We start from the raw sequence: 20359 nt of genomic DNA, 5'->3' as shown, positions 1-20359 counted from the left end.
ACCTCTTCCAGTCTGGGCATTAGGCTCGCAGCCCTCTCTGGTTACGAAACTGTCTTACGCTACATCTCAGGAACTTCAAAACACAAATAAAAGCCATTGGTATTGTTTGCCATAGGTTTTGAAACAAATGCAATAACATCCATTTTGTCAATTCATTACTTACCACGATATTCTAGACACAATGAACGTATTCACGTTAAAACTTGCGGCCATGTCGCTGACACAGCCTATCCTAATTTTTTTTTTTTAATTCAAAAATTGCTGTAGCAACTTTTCTCATCTACCACAATACAGTAAAGGGGTTAGAATTGCAACATTCTTGTTCTTTTCCAAAGTTACCTTCCAACATTCGATTCAGGATGTACCGAAGTGGTGAAGAAATACAACGTGTCACGTAAATGATGGCACTACTACTTCTATTACATTGGCGATACGCGAGATACGTTCAAATTCCTCCGGTTTATCAGCACACGGAAGTAAGCAATCCTCAGACGAATGGTCTCTATCTTATTTGTGTGTGTTTGCGTGATATATATCCTTGAGTTTTGTATGATAAAAAAAAGATAAACTCAATTTTACATTTCACCAGGAGTTCAGATCACGGAGATAAGTCTTTTTTTGGGTAAATTCGATAGAAAGAATTCTATAATGTTTTATCAGATTCTAGGCCGCATAGTAAGAAGAGCCGATCTCAATAAATTGTACTGTAAACAACGAATAACAAGAGGAATTTTGCTTACTTCGAAATATATACAGAGAAGATTGACTTCGATGAAACGGAAATACTACGAGCGTGTGTCGTAATCGAATGCAAGAGTCGGGAAACACCCACAATAATGTGGAATGTTTCCTCTATATCGATATAAGTTTTCTATTTTCCTTCTTGTTTGATCGTTCTCAAATTTCAAAATCAGAATGGAGAAAGAATCGATTACAGATATGAGAGATGTTTTTCTTGGAAGAGAAAATTACTTTTCAAATCACAGAACAGGGATTATTTTTTTCACTATCATTTTAGCAAAATTTTCAGTAATCACAAATTTTCGCAAAATGCGTTCTATTACACTTGAACTTTGTTATTTCAAAGTCCAAAGCAACTAGAAAAAATTGGAATTATATGTATCCAAAATTCGCGTGATAATCCAATTAATCTATTCTCGATCCACAAAATGACTACAAATTGTAATTTAAATCATTCACATGGAATGATAATTATCAGTTATTAAAATTTTATCGTCAGTTACGAAACGGTTTTCAGAATTTTGATAATTTATAATTGTAATAATTTATCTTAGACGCTATATTTCATTCACTGTTCTGGAATCAGCATCACTGCAGAATGTTATGACCATGCTAAAAGCCTTATTTACGGAAGAAGTCCATGACCATTCATTTCTCACTTCCTAGTAAAGATATCGAGCAAAATTGATTATTATTTTTAATTTTACCTTTCCGTTTGAAACTAGTATAATCGGAAGTATATTTCTATAGTCAATGGTTGCAAAAATTGTGCACAAAATTTTAAATCAGCTTATGTAAATACCACCCAAGACTTTTCGGAACACGGTCATATGTTTACTGCGAGCTAAGGCATATGCATATGTTCCCTAGGGAAAACCAAATACACATGACGTTTGATATAGATTCATGCTGTCATGTGCATGCGTGGCCTTTTCTAGAAATTTAGATAGAAATTTCAATGCATGATTTTTTTTTTTTTGCTTTTCAGCTTATGGTGGATCCTTGTCGGAAGATAACGCTTCAAAGATTTCTCGGAATTGTTTCACTTGAAAATTGATGAGAGATGGAATGGGAAGCGAATGAAACGCGCCAAGACAGCATTCGGCACAGAGTCAGTTTTGTAGCTCAGTGGAATGAGTTTTTTCTCCTTCATTTTTGAAAAGTAAATTGAATCTGTAAATGATCATCTGAGTACGATTCCAGATCTGTTTCTTTCTTTCTTTCCTTTTTGGGAGGAAGAAGTTGGACTTATTTGTGTTTTCGATCTTGTTCTTATCAGGTAGAAACTTTTGACTGTATCGTGATAGAGTATAAAAGATTCCTATCTCCTAGTTCATACATTGTACGTTTGGAAGCTTGTTTCCTTCAAGATTTCTGTTTTGCTTTCAGTGTGTCCATGTTTATTGGAGAAAAATTCTGTAAAATAGAGAATTTCTTTTTTGGAGATATAAAGCATCGATAAATTGTCACAAAAACTTCTAGATATTCGTATAATCTTGAAAACTGAAAGGTAATTGATCACATATGCAAATACAAGTATATGGCTCATAGGCAAGTTGATGGGGGAGCAGAAAGTTACAATTGGAGCCTTGGGCTTATGCGAATACGAAGGTAAAACTTGCATTAAGTAAAGAATAATGTATATTAACTTGATAGTAATTCTATAGTATTCTATTGTATTCTATTGTATTCTATACTTGATAGTGATACTATTCTGATCTGTTGATTCTATTTAACCCTCTATGGCCCAGTGTATATTTGAATATACAGGGTGGTAACTATCGACCGACTATAGTAATTACACGCTATTCCTTGTGAAAAACTAATATGGAAAAGTGTTTTCAGTTTTTTTTTATCTGACCCATAAATTAGTGTTATAAAGCTCTAAAAATTGATAACCTCACTTCAAAACCTTGCCAGATTCACCAATTGTACACCAAACGGATAATTGGCGTTTTTAGAGATTCTAAAAAATATATTAACCCCCACACATAAATGCAAAAAACGAAAGAAATATAAAAACAAACTTTGTTTTGCTCGACATTTCAGGAAAGAGAGGAAAAAAACTTTTTTATACAAGACAGTCAATCACAAAATATGGTCTCTGCATCTCACAAAGCCAGCTTTACAGAGGTTATGGATAAGCGTTAGCCATTTTGTTTTGTTCAATAGAAAAAAAAAGTACCGAGTCTATTTTATTATTATTTTTCTTGGTTATAATTTCTAGTTTTATGGCATTCAGCATGCAAGAATATTTCACGCTGAACTGCCATTAAAAAGTTTTGAGAGGGATGAAGTTATTCTTCAAAATTATTCTTTCGAATAATACACTGGTTCTATAATAACTACCATAAAACTAAACGTTTGTGAGTAAATTAAAATAGCCAAATTTTAGGGCAGAAGATAGAAAAAGCATTTTAATGTTCCCAAAGGAAGTGTGTGTGTGTGTGCGTGCGTGTGTGTGTGTGTATGTGTGTGTGTGTGTTTTAACGGTTTTAGGGTATATTGGGGCTGCCGATTTCAAAACTGGTGTTAGTTTTGCCGAATCGGCTCTATATTTCTAGTCAATGGTTGCAAAAAGTGTGGACAAAATTTTTGTCGTGTTACACTTCGGTATTTGTCCTGAACGAATATTCGTATCGTCCAACGGTGTCTTGAAACTTTCAGCAAGGACATAGTGAATCTCCATCTCTAGGTGACCACTTCAAGCCCGATATGGAAAGAGATTTTCAATAGAATTCCTTGGGGTCAATCCCGCTGACCTGACAATCACCCAGATGCAGCTGCTGAGACACTTCGAATGACTTTGGCAACCCAATGGGGAAAGACATACACATTTTATTAAGACATACTTTCATTAAATTAGTAACTTTCAAGTAGATATAAGCTGATATCTCTTTTGCGTTCATCGTGAACATGGCGTAATCTCTCTGATAAGGTAAATTATCTAATAGAGTCAATTGCATAACATTATAATTAGCAGTTTTTTTGACGTGAATATCTCTTAAATCATATCACGATAATGGAAGCATTCTCAAAACGTTGCGTGATGAAATGCTTAAAATGATCATATTTCAGGATGTAATCAGAATATATCGTTGTTTTTGAGATATACTGGTAGATCTTGTCAAGACAAATCCAATGGTTACAGAATGTGATTTCGATGCCTCTTCCAATCTGGGCATCAGGCTCGTTTTGGTAACGAAACTGTCTTACGCTATATCTCGGGAACTTCAAAACACAAGTAAAAGTCATTGATATTGTCTGTTAGATGGTTTTGAAACAAATGCAATAATATTCATTTCGTCAATTCATTACTTACTTACCGCGAGATTCTAGACACAATGAACGTATTCACGTTAAAACTTGCGGCCATGTCGCTGACACAGCCTATCCTATTTTTTTTTTTTTAATTCAAAAATTGTTGTAGCAACTTTTCTCATCTACCACAATACAGTAAAGGAGTTAGAATTCCAACATTCTTGTTCTTTTCCAAAGTTACTTTCCAACATTCGATTCAGGATGTACCGGAGTGGTGAAGAAATACAACGTGTCACGTGAATGATGGCACTACTACTTCTATTACATTGGCGATATACGCGAGATACGTTCAAATTCCTCCGGTTTATCAGCACACGGAAGTAAGCAATCCTCAGACGAATGGTCTCTATCTTATTTGTGTGTGTTTGCGTGATATATATCCTTGAGTTTTGTATGATAAAAAAAAGATAAACTCAATGTTACATTTCACCAGGACTTCAGATCACGGAGATAAGTCTTTTTTTGGGTAAATTCGATAGAAAACGTCGATAGAAAGAATTCTATAATGTTTTATCAGATTCTAGATCGCATAGTATGAAGAGCCGATCTCAATAAATTGCACTGTAAACAACGAATAACAAGAGGAATTTTGCTTACTTCGAAATATATACAGAGAAGATTGACTTCGATGAAACGGAAATACTACGAGCGTGTCTCGTAATCGAATGCAAGAGTCGGGAAACACCCACAATAATGTGGAATGTTTCCTCTATATCGATATAAGTTCTCTATTTTCCTTCTTGTTTGATCGATCTCAAATTTCAAAATCAGAATGGAGAAAGAATCGATTACAGATATGAGAGATGTTTTTCTTGGAAGAGAAAATTACTTTTCAAATCAGAGAACAGGGATTATTTTTTTTCACTATCATTTTAGCAAAATTTTCAATAATCACAAATTTTCGCAAAATGCGTTCTATTACACTTGAACTTTGTTATTTCAAAGTCCAAAGCAACTAGAAAAAATTGGAATTATATGTATCCAAAATTCGCGTGATAATCCAATTAATCTATTCTCGATACGCAAAATGACTACAAATTGTAATTTAAATCATTCACATGGAATGATAATTATCAATTATTAAAATTTTATCGTCAGTTACGAAACGGTTTTCCGAATTTTGATAATTTATAATTGTAATAATTTATCTTAGACGCTATATTTCATTCACTGTTCTGGAATCAGCATCACTGCAGAATGTTATGACCATGCTAAAAGCCTTATTTACGGAAGAAGTTCATGATCATTCATTTCTCACTTCCTAGTAAAGATATCGAGCAAAATTGATTATTATTTTTAATTTTACCTTTCCGTTTGAAACTAGTATAATCGGAAGTATATTTCTATAGTCAATGGTTGCAAAAATTATGTAAATACCACCCAAGACTTTTCTGAACACGGTCATATGTTTACTGCGAGCTAAGGCATATGCATATGTTCCCTAGGGAAAACCAAATACACATGACGTTTGATATAGATTCATGCTGTCATGTGCATGCGTGGCTTTTTCTAGAAATTTAGATAGAAATTTCAATGCATGATTTTTTTTTTTTGCTTTTCAGCTTATGGTGGATCCTTGTCGGAAGATAACGCTTCAAAGATTTCTCGGAATTGTTTCACTTGAAAATTGATGAGAGATGGAATGGGAAGCGAATGAAACGCGCCAAGACAGCATTCGGCACAGAGTCAGTTTTGTAGCTCAGTGGAATGAGTTTTTTCTCCTTCATTTTTGAAAAGTAAATTGAATCTGTAAATGATCATCTGAGTACGATTCCAGATCTGTTTCTTTCTTTCTTTCCTTTTTGGGAGGAAGAAGTTGGACTTATTTGTGTTTTCGATCTTGTTCTTATCAGGTAGAAACTTTTGACTGCATCGTGATAGAGTATAAAAGATTCCTATCTCCAGTTCATACATTGTATGTTTGAAAGCTTGTTTCCTTCAAGATTTCTGTTTTGCTTTTACTGTGTCCATGTTTTTTGGAGAAAAATTCTGTAAAATAGAGAATTTCTTTTTTGGAGATATAAAGCATCGATAAATTGTCACAAAAACTTCTAGATATTCGCATAATCTTGAAAACTGAAAGGTAATTGATCACATATGCACATACAAGTATATCGCTCATAGGCAAGTTGATGGGGCAGCAGAAAGTTACAATTGGAGCCTTGGGCTTATGCGAATACGAAGGTAAAACTTGCATTAAGTAAAGAATAATGTATATTAACTTGATAGTAATAAAGACACTATTCTGATCTGTTGATTCTATTTAACCCTCTATGGCCCAGTGTATATTTGAATATACAGGGTGGTAACTATCGTCCTACTATAGTAATTACACGCTATTCCTTTTGTGAGAAACTAATATGGGAAAGTGTTTTCAGTTATTATTTTTATCTGACCCATAAATTAGTGTTATAACGCTCTAAAAATTGATGACCTCACTTCAAAAACCTTGCCAGATTCACCAATTGTACACCAAACGTATAACTTGGCGTTTTTAGAGATTCTAAAAAATATATTAACCCCCACACATAAATGCAAAAAACGAAAGAAATATAAAAACAAACTTTGTTTTGCTCGACATTTCAGGAAAGAGAGGAAAAAAACTTTTTTATACAAGACAGTCAATCACAAAATATGGTCTCTGCATCTCACAAAGCCAGCTTTACAGAGGTTATGGATAAGCGTTAGCCATTTTGTTTTGTTCACCAGAAAAAAAAGTACCGAGTCTATTTTATTATTATTTTTCTTGGTTATAATTTCTAGTTTTATGGCATTCAGCATGCAAGAATATTTCACGCTGAACTGCCATTAAAAAGTTTTGAGAGGGATGAAGTTATTCTTCAAAATTATTCTTTCGAATAATACACTGGTTCTATAATAACTACCATAAAACTAAACGTTTGTGAGTAGATTAAAATAGCCAAATTTTAGGGCAGAAGAAAGAAAAAGCATTTTAATGTTCCCAAAGGAAGTGTGTGTGTGTGTGTGTGTGTTTTAACGGTTTTAGGGTATATTGGGGCTGCCGATTTCAAAACTGGTGTTGGTCTTGCCGAATCGGCTCTATATTTCTAGTCAATGGTTGCAAAAAGTGTGGGCAAAATTTTGAACCAAGCCTATATACCGTATATACTCGTGTATAAGCCGACACCCCCACTTGAGGACCACCAAAACCGTAATAAATTGAAAACCCGTGTATAAGCAGACCCGAAAAAATTCTAGAATTTTAGAGAAAAAAAATTCTTATATTTTCATGCAAAATAAATAGCTTGCGGAAAATTACAATAGAAAATGATTCAAACTTTTTAATCCATTTCTTCTGAGTCTCCAAGCTCATCGTAATACATCTCTATTATCATAGGGGGTGCAGCATCTTCGTTTTTATCCTCATCTGGGCTGTCATCGCCATTGTCACTTTCAAAGAGGATATCTTCAGTTCCGTCCATCGCATTGCTGATGCAACACTTTTTGAAGGATCGGATGATAATTTCGGTGGAAACAGAATTCCAGACCTCATGTAAACCCATTATCACACTAGGCCAATGTCAGGTTTCTTCAAGGCACCACTTTTGTAGTTTCTTTATCATCGGAACTCATCCATTCGATCCACAATTGCCTCAAATGGTCTTCAAATAAAGGCTTGTTGATGCTCACATCTAAAGGCTGTACAATAGACGTTAGCCCACCTGGCATCAACGCCAATGATGTTTCCGATTTCTTTGCCTCGGCTTTGACATTATCGATTCTGTGGGGTTGGAACATATCCCATACCAATAACGCCTGTTTCTCGAACACTGCTACAAAAATCACTACTGATTGAGGGGGTCGATATTTTCTCATCAAAAACTGACCCGAGTATAAGCCGACCCCCCAACTTGAGGAACGAATTTTTACACAAAAAAACTCGGCTTATTCACGAGTATATACGGTAAATACCACCCAAGACTTTTCTTAACACGGTCTTATGTTTATTGCGAGCTAAGGCATATATTTCCTAGGGAAAAATTCGTTTTTTGAGATAAAATGCATAATATTAATATTTCAATATAGTCTGCAACCACTAATATTTGCGTGGAAATGTTTCTCTCAACTTTTTATTTACTTTCCTATTTTATTCAACACATCATTACCAGACATCAGTGATCTTTATGTATTGATATTAAGTATATTAATGATTTACATTTCGCACAGTTTCAATTTGATTTGCATGCTGCTTGTGGTATGAGCGGATCCAGAGCTCGTTGTTGGGAGGAGTGATTTTGCAAAATAATAATAATAAATAAATAAAATGAGTTATAAACTGTGAATAAGGCGACCATATACATCGATCATTATATTTTGTTCCGCATTTGCCGGAAAATAGTCCCGATTTTTTTCTGTTTTTTTAACCGTCTTGAAGTTTTTGAAAAAATGTACTGTATTTTGTCTATTTTTAGTCTAAGTTTTCCGGCATTTTTTATTTAAACATTTACAAAACGTTTATTAAAACGGGTAATTTTCAACGGATTGGTTGAATAATCTACTCTATAATATCAAATCACAAACTCGAAAAGGGCCTGTTTCTAAGCAACCGAAATTAGTGACGTTTTTGAGTAACGGAAATCTGTTACGTTTTTGTGTTACGGAAGTCAGTTACGATTTTGGGTCGAGTTTTCATTTAACCCCTGAGGATATTGCGCGTACTGCAAATAGTGGTGCATTCCATATTGTATTGCATCGCGTGCTGTATTGCTTATTGCGTACTGTGGTGCATTGCATATTGTGCTGTATTGCTTATTGTAATGCAGTGCTTACGGTGTATTGTGGTAGATATTATGGTACTTTGCCTATTGCGATGCATCGCGTATTGCGCTGTATTGCGTATTGTGGTGCATTCCTTATCATGGCACACTACTTATTTTGCAGTACTGCTGATGTTGGTGCATTGCATATAGTAGTGCATTGCCGATGGTGGTACATTGCGTTTTGTGCCGTATTGTAGTGCACTGCATATAGTGGTGGATTGAGTATTGTGCTTTATTGCCGACAGTAGTGCTTTGCGTGTTGTGATACACCGTATATAGTGAATCACTACTTAATATTGCTTTATTACTGATATGGTGGTGCATTGCATATAGTTGCGCATTACTTATTGTGCTGTATTGCCTGTCATGGTGTATCACGTATGTATTGCGGTGCATCGAGTATTATGTTGTATTTATAATGGCAGTGCATTGCTTTATCGAAATCAGAATGGGAAACTAGCAATGAATAACTATTTCGCAAGAATTTGCAGTGCGTGAGGAATATTTTGCTTTATAATTAAAGAAGATGTGACGAGTAGTTAGCTCCATTGGAGGGGTTCGACGCGCCCCCCCTAGTATCATATAAAAGTTCCGAAATTTTCATTAATTATCGTGGATTGTTTCGCGGAGGGGTATCACATAGATCACCCCTCTTCCCTCTGGCATAAGCCAGGTGAGATTTATAAACTTTTATGGTACATAAAAGTTTATGTTTTCCCGTTTATATGTTATGGACAAAATTAACAAAGAAAGGCACCATTTTTTCATTGTGAATAAGTACGCAAAGTATGGACGTTTAGAATCTGAAAGTGACTAATAATGCCTCCCTGTATTTTTCTGCGTAGAGAAAAATTCCCTATATTGTATAAGGTAGCATTTAATCCATTATAAACATCGAAATTTCCATACATATTTGAATGAATAGAATCAGTGGTAGTTTTTTTTCCCCCCAAACTTTCCGAAGACGTCACCTTGGGATCCTTTCCTTGTGAGTCAAATATTCGCGTCACGTAAGAGGCACTTCTTTCTATTTGCAATCCGTTATCGCATTAACTTCCTTAGAAAGTAATTTTTTTGTTTTATTTTATATATTACTTGAATTTTCTCGTTTTTTAACTTCAACCAAACTTTGTTTTTGTTTTAAAATTATTTTTTTTTTCGTAATTTCCAACTGCAATTCTCATTTGAAGTCAACTGTAAGGATTTAAAAAAACAAACACGTTTTTACAAAGTTTTTTTCGTATTTTTTTCAAAGAAAAAATAAGAGGGGAAATCTTTCTCTTAACAAACGGAGATGTTAAATATCACCCCTTTGAAATACGGAAACGTGTAGGGAATACATATCAGAATGTGAACTCAAGTTATATATATATATATATATATATACAGTCAAACCTCGTTAATGAGTCACTCTTGGGAGAGCAAAAATATGACTTAGTAAGCGGAGTGACTTGTTAAACGGAGTTGTGCACCATAGCTGTGCCAATTCCTGCCTGAGGACAATTGGGACTTCCAAAAAGTGACCCGGTAAGCGGAGTGACGTGCTAACCGGGTGACGCACTAACGAGATTTGACTGTATATATATATTTTTTTTTTTAATCTTGCGAATAATAATTTGAAAGAAAGCGCAAACATGAGAGTAAAATATACAGAGATGGCATGTAACTCCTGATTCGGTCTTTATCGCAGTAAAAGTACGTCATAGAGGTATTATTGCGGCGTACTGCAAATAGTTGTGCATTCCATATTGTATTGCATCGCGTGCTGTATTGCTTATTGCAACGCAGTGCTTATTGCGTACTGTGGTGCATTGCATAATGTGCTGTATTGCTTATTGTAATGCAGCGCTTACGGTGTATTGTGGTACATATTATGGTACTTTGCATATTGCGATGCATCGCGTATTGCGCTGTATTGCGTATTGCGCTGTATTGCGTATTGCGCTGTATTGCGTATTGTGATGCATTCCTTATCATGGCACACTACTTATTTTGCAGTACTGCTGATGTTGGTGCATTGCATATAGTAGTGCATTGCCGATGGTGGTACATTGCGTTTTGTGCCGTATTGTGGGGCACTGCATATAGTGGTGGATTGAGTATTGTGCTTTATTGCCGACAGTAGTGCTTTGCGTGTTGTGATACACCGTATATAGTGAATCACTACTTAATATTGCTGTATTGCTGATATGGTGGTGCATTACATATAGTTGCGCATTACTTATTGTGCTGTATTGCCTGTCGTGGTGTATCACGTATGTATTGCGGTGCATCGAGTATTCTGTTGTATTTATGATGGCAGTGCATTGCTTTATCGAAATCAGAATGGGAAACTAGCAATGAATAACTATTTCGCAAGCATTTGTAGTGCGTGAGGAATATTTTGTTTTATAATTAAAGATGTTACGAGTAGTTAGCTCCATTGGAGGGGTTGGATGCGCCCCCCCTAGTATCATATTAAATGTTCCAGACTCTGCCACGAAGCTGGGCTGGAAGAGATCTCGGCAACGGGATAAGTCCAGTAGCAAAGTTCTGGCGTTCATTCATTCAGTATCATATAAAAGTTCCGAAATTTTCATTAATTATCGTCATAGAGGTAAAATGTTTAAAATGGAGCAGAGGAAGGCGTATCCATAGTGAATGATTCGGAAAAACGAATTATTGTGCAGGTACCGCGGATCATCCCGTGTTTTAGAGGACAGACAAATTTTCCCCACATTATTTAGTTCTTGGGAGTGGAGATCGTCTCCATCTAACCCCTCTGGTTCCGCGCTCGAAAGGAATCGTTATGATATCCCGCTCGACACTGTTTTTCAGCTAAAGCTGAGATTGCACTTATTTTAAGGCACGTGTACCGACTCCGACTTGTTCCGGAATCAGAATACATTTCTTCTTACCACCCTTGTACATACACCTTGTACTTGAATGCTAATATCAAAATTCATTGACCTATTAGCTGAGCTATGGGGGTTCGATTCTCCGTAGGTTTAGTAGAATTCTCTTTTCTGAATTCATCTTCGTAACAGCCTGTTTCCAAACCCTTGTATGAATAGCAGAAAGTATCATCACATATACACACGTACACATCTTCATCGGATGCTGATTTTTCAACTTCCGATACTATTTTTACGGGTGTCGGACCCTATTCGATACGATTAAACATCTTTCCTTTATCTGTAACATTATCGATTGAAATAAACCATAAATTTCTAATCTGGGTGATAGGCTTTTCCATTAGCGTGAGCCCTACATTATTGTGTATATCCGAAACGTCCAAAAATAGCAGGCATTCAGCTTTCCATTGCTAATTTTGTACGTATATTATCCAATGCCACTTGGGACAATACACGGATTGGCTCACGCTCCACCGATTGAATAGCCATCTCCAGAGAGGCTTCCCGATGTCCTCCGATTTCTAAGGGTTTGCCAGCTAACCCATAGAAATCAGGGCCGTGTTTGTCTAAGATATGCTTTCTCACTCACCCGCCACTTTGGTTAACTGAGAAACCTCGTCGGAACTCACCAGAAACCATCTTCCTGCGTCGCCGGTTACTAACGCTTCTTCCGCACTCAGGAAGACGTGATATTAACTCGATCGATTTCATTTTAGCATAAACTGGTGATTTATGCCTGATTACATTAACACTGATTAGACGCCGCGTCTCGCAAATGAGATATTTGGCCGATAGCTAGTAATTTCGCTGAAAATCGTGCAAACAAGTCGTCGACTCTCACGAACGAGGCTGAAGTATCCTCCTTTTGACTTGTGTGTGCACCCCATCGAACTATTACCGTAGTTTTGTTCGTACGACGCATAAATCAGGCTCGGGAATTATGGTTCGGAAACATCGTGAAGTCGCTCGAGTTCGAATCTTGGCGTTTTGGCTCCAAGCATGACTGATATAGTCCTGATGACCTTCTACACGCGATCGTGTGGATGTGAAAAATGCTACTCATTAGGAGATCATACTCTATAGTGAGCACTAGCTGCCTGGTTCTACTCGGGATTATTCAGGATCCTGATCTGGACATCAATATCGGGTAATCCTTTCCAAGCCAATGCTTTTTCCGCGGATTTCATCACACACTACGAAATTCTCATCTTAAGATGCCAAATGATTAATATCGGTAGCTTTCATAGGAATAACATATTATTCACTATTTATGAGCTTGGAAGTTGATATTATGCTCAGATAACGTGAATTTAAGGTTAGGAGATCGGATAACGCAATCAAAAATCAGTAATACAGCCAACGCTTTATATAGCGACCACCTTTGTCCCGTTAAAAACGGACGTTATATCGGGAGGGTTGTTATATGAAACTGAAATATGATAGTCGTTCTATGAAAATGTTTGGAGCTTGTCCTACCGGTCGTTGTAATGGAATGGTCGCTATAACGTGGGGCCGTGACAACGAGATTCGATTTTGTACGAGGTTTTATTTTATATTAACATCTCAATAAAATCAGGATAAGAGAAGTCTGATTATTTTTGTCGTACCACGTTAATTTTCTGCACACGAGGGCTAATCAGGCCTGGACCTACAATTTATTGCCGATTCCGAAAGGCAGCCTTCTTTTATACTCCCCGAAAGATTGGTGCGCCTCGATGTGGGACTCCCTGCGGTAGCAATACTTTTCTCTGGTCATGTCGCCGTTTCTGTTGCACCCGTGCGTCAGGAAGGTTTCTGACTGGGACGAACCCCTGGTATCGAACTAGCGACACCTCTAAACATTCTTCGGTACTTTAGGCGAGTATCTTATCGACCTAGGCTACTACGCTCTATAATTTTGAAAAGTGGAAAAAGAAGTGTAAAACATCCGATATATAAAATACTTACATGCATACATAATACAATACAATAATGCAACACATGCATACATACCATGTGATGACAAGGGTCGAAAACAAAATTAATTTGCAATAAAATTTTAAATGGTCGACGCGTTTCGGCTCTACAATGGAGAGCCGTTATTAGGAACTCGTGGTCAGAAATCAACCCAAGTGAGTCGTTGAAGGGGTGATGTTAAGCCTGTCCAAGCTGACGAAATAGGCGGCGTGTTCCTTCCATCATTAACGAGGAAATCCTTTCAAGTTCTGATGAAGTATTCCTCGAGAAAATTCAGTTCGGAATTATGTTTTGCTTTTTTGTGAAAACAGACGCTTTCTCGATATCAAAATTATGTGAAAGTTGCCAACAATGTCGGGCAATAGCCGAACTACTTGTCTGTCCTTTCTTGACATGTTTTCAGTTTTTCGGTCTGTCGAGGAATGTTGTATTAAGAAGTGGAGAGGACATCTCTACATACAGGTTTCGGAGTCAATGGTAAACAGAGAGCTGATTGGAGACATGGTGTCAATCAGGGTTTGATAAATCATTGCCCGATATGCCCGGAGTTATGTATTTGACCGAGCATGATTTTTTTGTATCTACATGCTCAACGTTAGCATGTAAACTTTTCATCCGAGCATGTACGTTCTTGGATATTTTCCCTGCCCTTTTGCTAATATCTTCTTTTCCACAGATGTCTTCTGTGTACCTGTGAAAAGTATTGACACATAAATGGCTGTATGTAGAACCTAGATTCTGGACTCTAGATACAGATTCCAGACCTTAGAAAGAAAACCTGTGGGAATTAGCCAGTGCTTTAGCCTTGAGTACTGGATCCACATCCGTCGGTTGGAGATCCTTATGTTCATATTGCTAAACTTAAGTCGGTTGTACCATAGGTCAGGGCTAGAAATGGAAAGGGGGAGCGAAGGGCAACTGCCATGGCTGCGCGAAAACATCGTTGTGAAATTATCGGACTTATCGGCATTAGCAAAGTCATATTTGTCTCCCCCACTAAATAATCCTAATTGCGGCCCTGCAAGTGGCCACCGATGCGGCTACACCACTGTTTTACTTGTCTTTTGGATGGTGCGGTTCCGATCGGGCCTTGATTCCTGAAGCTATTAGAAAATTAAGAAACTCGATACATACAATGGTCAATATAATTTTGAAACATTGTCCTAGGGCGTGGGTGGATCAAATGTAACCGCAACAGAAAAATCCACTATTAAAATCCTGTTAATTCTTAGAAAAATGAGAGGTTTCAAGAAATCAGTACTTCAGAGTAAAAGAAAAATCCTCTTTTTGTCAATATAAATGGAGGACATCGGAATGTTCTCGCATTTCGTCCGCAATCAAATAATTATTGCGATCACGTAAGCCACTATTTATTCATTCGACGTATCGAATATTTTTCCAGGGAAAATAAGTTAAGAGGAAAAGCGATAAGAGAGTGGAGGAAATCGGAGGATATCGAGTGTTAGAGAAGCGAAAGGAAGAGAGAATTTTCTCGATTCCGATCAGAGCCGGGAATTCGATAGCAGCTTATTTAATTGAATTATTCCTAGAAGGAAACGTCCTAACCAGGAATTGGATTTCTTCTATTTAAGAGCCTAATTTACGCAGTAAATGTGTTATAGAAATGGTTGATAATGATAACATTCCAAGTGTCGCGCGATAACAGATAAATAAGTTCAATTCACTGTTAAGTGGGGAGGACGAAAAATTTTTGGACTTCACGTCCCACGTTCAATTTGGAACTTGATTGTGTGGGAATAGGATTTTATATCAGTTTACGGCGTGTTTTCTCGTGATAGGGTTTATCATGTTATTGTATCTGCGCTTCTGGCTGCAAACGACTATACAGGGTGTCCTGTAAGTCTTAATGCGGCCTTTATTTCATCAACCGTTCATCGTAGACGTGATTACAAATCAAAAAAAATTTCATAAAGGCATCAAAAATCATCCTGTAAAAGTTTTTAGAGTAAAAATACAGAGTGTAACGGAATAAAAGATCTAAATTTTTATACGATCTCATTGCCCTCTAACTTCCAATTAGAAATTTGTTGCCCTGTGTCTCCTGGCGCCAACAGGGGAAAAATATTCAAGTTTCTAAGTGCAATATTCGCTGAGATATTTTTGAAGTAAAAAATCGGCGAAAAGTTGGGAAATAACTGCAAAATAATAACACACAACGCTCCTTTCCCCCATTTATGCTGTCCTTTCCAATGATGTTTTTTCTACGGCATGACTCTATAAATCGAATTTTGTATGTTCGAATATCTCAGCGAATATTACACTTAGAAACTTGTTCGCCTCAGGAGAGACAAGGCAACATCTTTCTGATTGAAAGTTAGATGAGAGTGGGACCATATAAAGATTTAGATTTTCATTTTTCAATTACGAATCATATGCCTACGGCGGACCGTTTGTAAGATGAAGGCCGCATTAAGACTTACAGGTCATCCTACTTATTGGTGCTGAGAAGAAGATAAATTGTTCTTTCTTTCCAAAATATATCTCCCCATTAGTCAGCTGTTAAAAAGCTTCGTATGGATAACGGAGAGTGACATTCTCCTCGGATAAGTCACCATCTGTTGGAATTGTCGGTAATTGTGAGCTTTGGCCTGAGTTAGATCCGACCATCCATGTACAGACCCGTTCAGTGCACACGAGCTCCAAGAAAAGATTGAGATAGTCGTTGCCTCTGTAGCCTAGTGGTCTAGGGCGTTGTTTCGATTCCCCGCAGGGGCAGCTGAATTTTCTCTCTTTCCAAAATATATCTTCGCATAATCAGCTATTAAAAACCTTCGTATGCATTTTCTCTTCGGCATGACTCGATAAATCGACTAATTTCCGCCTGATTTATTGGTATTTGCCACAAACTTTTGCGAGTTGCCGTAAGTGCATTAACTTATATCTGGAACTATCTTCTTGCAAGAACATTTTTTTTCTCCCTCACAGACATATATGCAATGCTATAAAAACGTTTGCGTTGCTGTAAGAGAGAAACCAGATAAAAGCCTTTGACGGCTACAAATATCGTAACAAATGTTATGTTGCTCAAGGTGAAGGCTAAGAATGTTGGATATTATTCAACAGAGAACATTTATATAGCGTTGGACAAAAAAAATGTTTTTATACTTAGGGGAAATTTGTTTGATTTACAGGAGACATACAGTTGCCGATATTTTATCGGAACGGCGTCAGAACTGAAAAATTGTTACTTTCTGGAGAAAAAAAAATGCTTTTACATGGGAAGGTGACGCTCGTACCGAGCAGAGTGTGGAAATGTGACATTTTCTTTATCGTAACGACACATAAAATACAAACATCCGATGTTCAAATAAGTTTTAGCAATCTCTAAAGTTTTCTCAGGAATCGATTTGATAGCAGTTGACACCAGAAAATGTTTATGGAACATTATTTTTTTATGGAAAGAAATGTTGTATTTCTCTGCTAAAAGGACACTTCTATTTTATTGTCCAGCTAGTTTTTCAAATGTCTGAAGGAAAAAAAGTATTTTAGTGATTTACTCAACAGTTATTTATACACAAATGACATTTCTTTGCGGATCTGGTATATATTTTCATGTTGATAATAATTAAAAAATACAAATTATAGATTTTAATAAGCATGAAAAAATTGGTTCATTTGCTATCCAACGTGACCGGATTTTGCCAAATTGCAATTGAAGGATAACGCTCAAAATTATTTCGGAAATATATACGTTTGGCAAATTGAAGTTATCCAGCAGGAGCTCACTAAAGACGCTAAAAGTTTAATAATCTTATGTGATCTGAAGTAAATTGAATTAGATCAAAATGTTCATATACTACAATAAGAGCTTGTAGAGCTGAATAATGCCTTTGAGCAGCCGTGTGCGTATCTCTGTGGGCTCTCATCATGAGAATCAACGTTCGAACTCCATTGACGGCATATTGATGCTCCGTTGCAGTTAGTTTTCTGCAGCTTTGCCGGTTCCAGAAGCGAATGCCAACCGGTCTCTCATTTGAAAAACGCTCTCCGCAGAGCAGGCAGAACTTCAACACGATATTCACATAGAATGATAATTCATATGCACTTTCTCTATTTCCACTTCAAAATATGAAAGAAAGAATGCAGCACCATTATAACACAAAGTAACATGACTCAGAGAACATAAATACGCTAAAATTGTGTATATGTACACTTATCAATGCGTTCTTTGCATGTGGAAAATTCATTAGAAATTCCCTATAGGAATGTTTACAAAGTGTATGTACGGTTAAGTAGTAGTACGGCTGGATAACTCCTTTTTTCATAAGAAAATTCCAAAGGATCATGAATTTGATCATATTGTTACCAGGTCACGTTCTGGCCTACAATGCTCGGATTTGAATGTTTCGCAGGGCCTCTATACCGATTCCCACGATTCGGGGCCATCGACCTGTTGGTGAAGTTTTAGTTATTTAATTATTTAGTTATTTTGTTTAGTCCATTTATAACTATGGTTAGCTATGACAACCCCAACGATCATGTGAATCGTATCATAGGGATCGATATATAGCAATATGTAAATATATAGAAAATTAAAATATATGGGTCTGCGGAAAAGTCAGAATTTCTGACATTGGCTGGGTCAACTGGAGCTGCCAGTTTGCGAATTGGCTAATTTCAGGATTCGGCAGTAACATATCCTCAGATTTAAAAACATATTTCCTTATTCCATCGCACAACCACGTGCCGCCATCTTCATTTGCAAGGACAAAAAAACTAAATGTATAAATAATTAAATATAAAAGGTATTTTCTAAAGAAAACTATTTATTTAAGGGTTCTCATACCTTTCAACATGGTGAAAAAGTACTGTGTAATAGAAATATCATTAATCAAAATACTATTTAACTATTGACTTATGCCATGTGTTTTACACATGTTCTTGATGGTATGTGCTATCCTATGCCGATATGAAATTTCACACATCTCTGGTGCTTCATTTTTTGTCATCTTCATCTTCAAAAAGAAAAAAACTATTAAAAACAGCTTGCTCGCGGGATAAAATACATTGACATAGATGTAATTTAATAAGAATTGATTCAAAATATACATGAAGGAAACTATTCAATTTATGAAACAAAGCAGAAGCTTAAAATTTCATTGACTCAATTTTCGTAAAATTAAATTTCATAATAATTGAAATTTTTTTTAATTTAATTTTAAATAAGATTGAGTCAATGAAATCTGAAACTTTTGCTTCATTTCCAGAACTAAACAGTTCCTTTTATTTTAAATCAATTTTGATTCAATTACAATGATGTCGGGGTATCTTATCATGAGCACAAAATATGTTTTAATGCATATTTCTGAAACTTTACAAAAAATTAAGTATCCAAGAAATGCAAAACTTTATACAGGAATAGGATAGCACATAAATTAAAGGATATGTGAAAAAATTTGGCATAAATTATCAGTTTAATAGTATTTTTAATGGTATTTCTATCAAGAGTATACTTTTTTCACTAAGTTGAAAGGTATGAGACCCCTTAATCTCAACCTGTTAGTGCGTCATTGTCTAACCCGTTTTTAAGAATTTTATAAACAATAAAAATTAAAAATTTTTTGTCAAAAAAAATTTCTTTACATGCCATTTCAGCAAAAATTTCCTCTTAAAATAAGAGACGAAAATTCAGTGCTGACGTTATTTGTGCAAGCAAATATAACAAATACGCTTGAGAGAAAGCATGGCATGCATTTAAATAAAAATTGCATACTTACTGTATTTTCTTCTTCTACAGATTCTCTTTCGTTTAGAATTGTATTCATTAAAGACAAGAAAATAATGCATACACATGAATTTATGCAAGGTTTTATTTCAAGGGAATTCACGATTACTTTCCCCGCTCTTCTTTTGAAGTAAATGCGTACAAACAAGCTCTTTTGTTGATTTTTAGTAAATATGTATCTATAACAAAGACACACATACAAATAGTGAGATACAAAGAAATGTATGAATGGCATCACTTCGAGTGGATTTACATTTACGTGATCTCAATCCTTTTGAGACTTTCATAAGAATGTGAGGAAAATCTGCGAGTCAGATCAATAATTTTTGGATAATATATTCTATATACTTGTGTGCTGTTGCTGTTTTCTTTGATAAAATGACGGGTAATTAATGCAGGTGTCAATCTCTATAAATTTTCGTTACATATTCGATTGTAGGAAAGTTTTCTCAACCTCGTTTGAAAGTATTTAATATGCACTGGAACATCTTTTACTTCCGAATGTTATCGGCTACAGGTAGATGGCCCTACCATTAGATGTTTTTCATTATCCCATCAAGATATACATATATTGGGAAGTAAAAAAGAAACACACCCTTATAAAACATTATTTCGTGAACAGAGTGGTTCTTAACCAGGGAAGCATTTTTGACGAGTGTGACATGAAGAAAAGAACATTGTAACATGCTGATGCGAAAAATTTAATTTTTTAATTCAAAAATACGAATAATACTCACTTTTTTGACACCTCATTTTTAGCATTCGCTTGGAGAAATGTGTTGCGTGAAATTTGAATGTTCCTAACGTGAAGGGAATTAGAGGGCATTACGGTTTTTTCCTAATTTCCGACATTTTGAAGCTATCGGGAACGGGAAATCGTATTTCCCGAAATCACTTATTTACATGGAAACCCCCGTGTA

Source organism: Pholcus phalangioides, unplaced genomic scaffold (assembly GCF_987345545.1).
Source record: "Pholcus phalangioides strain wild (caught in Gottingen) unplaced genomic scaffold, Ppha-v1.0 ptg000008l_1, whole genome shotgun sequence".
NCBI lineage: Eukaryota > Metazoa > Arthropoda > Arachnida > Araneae > Pholcidae > Pholcus > Pholcus phalangioides.
Note: the sequence above shows the minus strand (reverse complement) of the source record.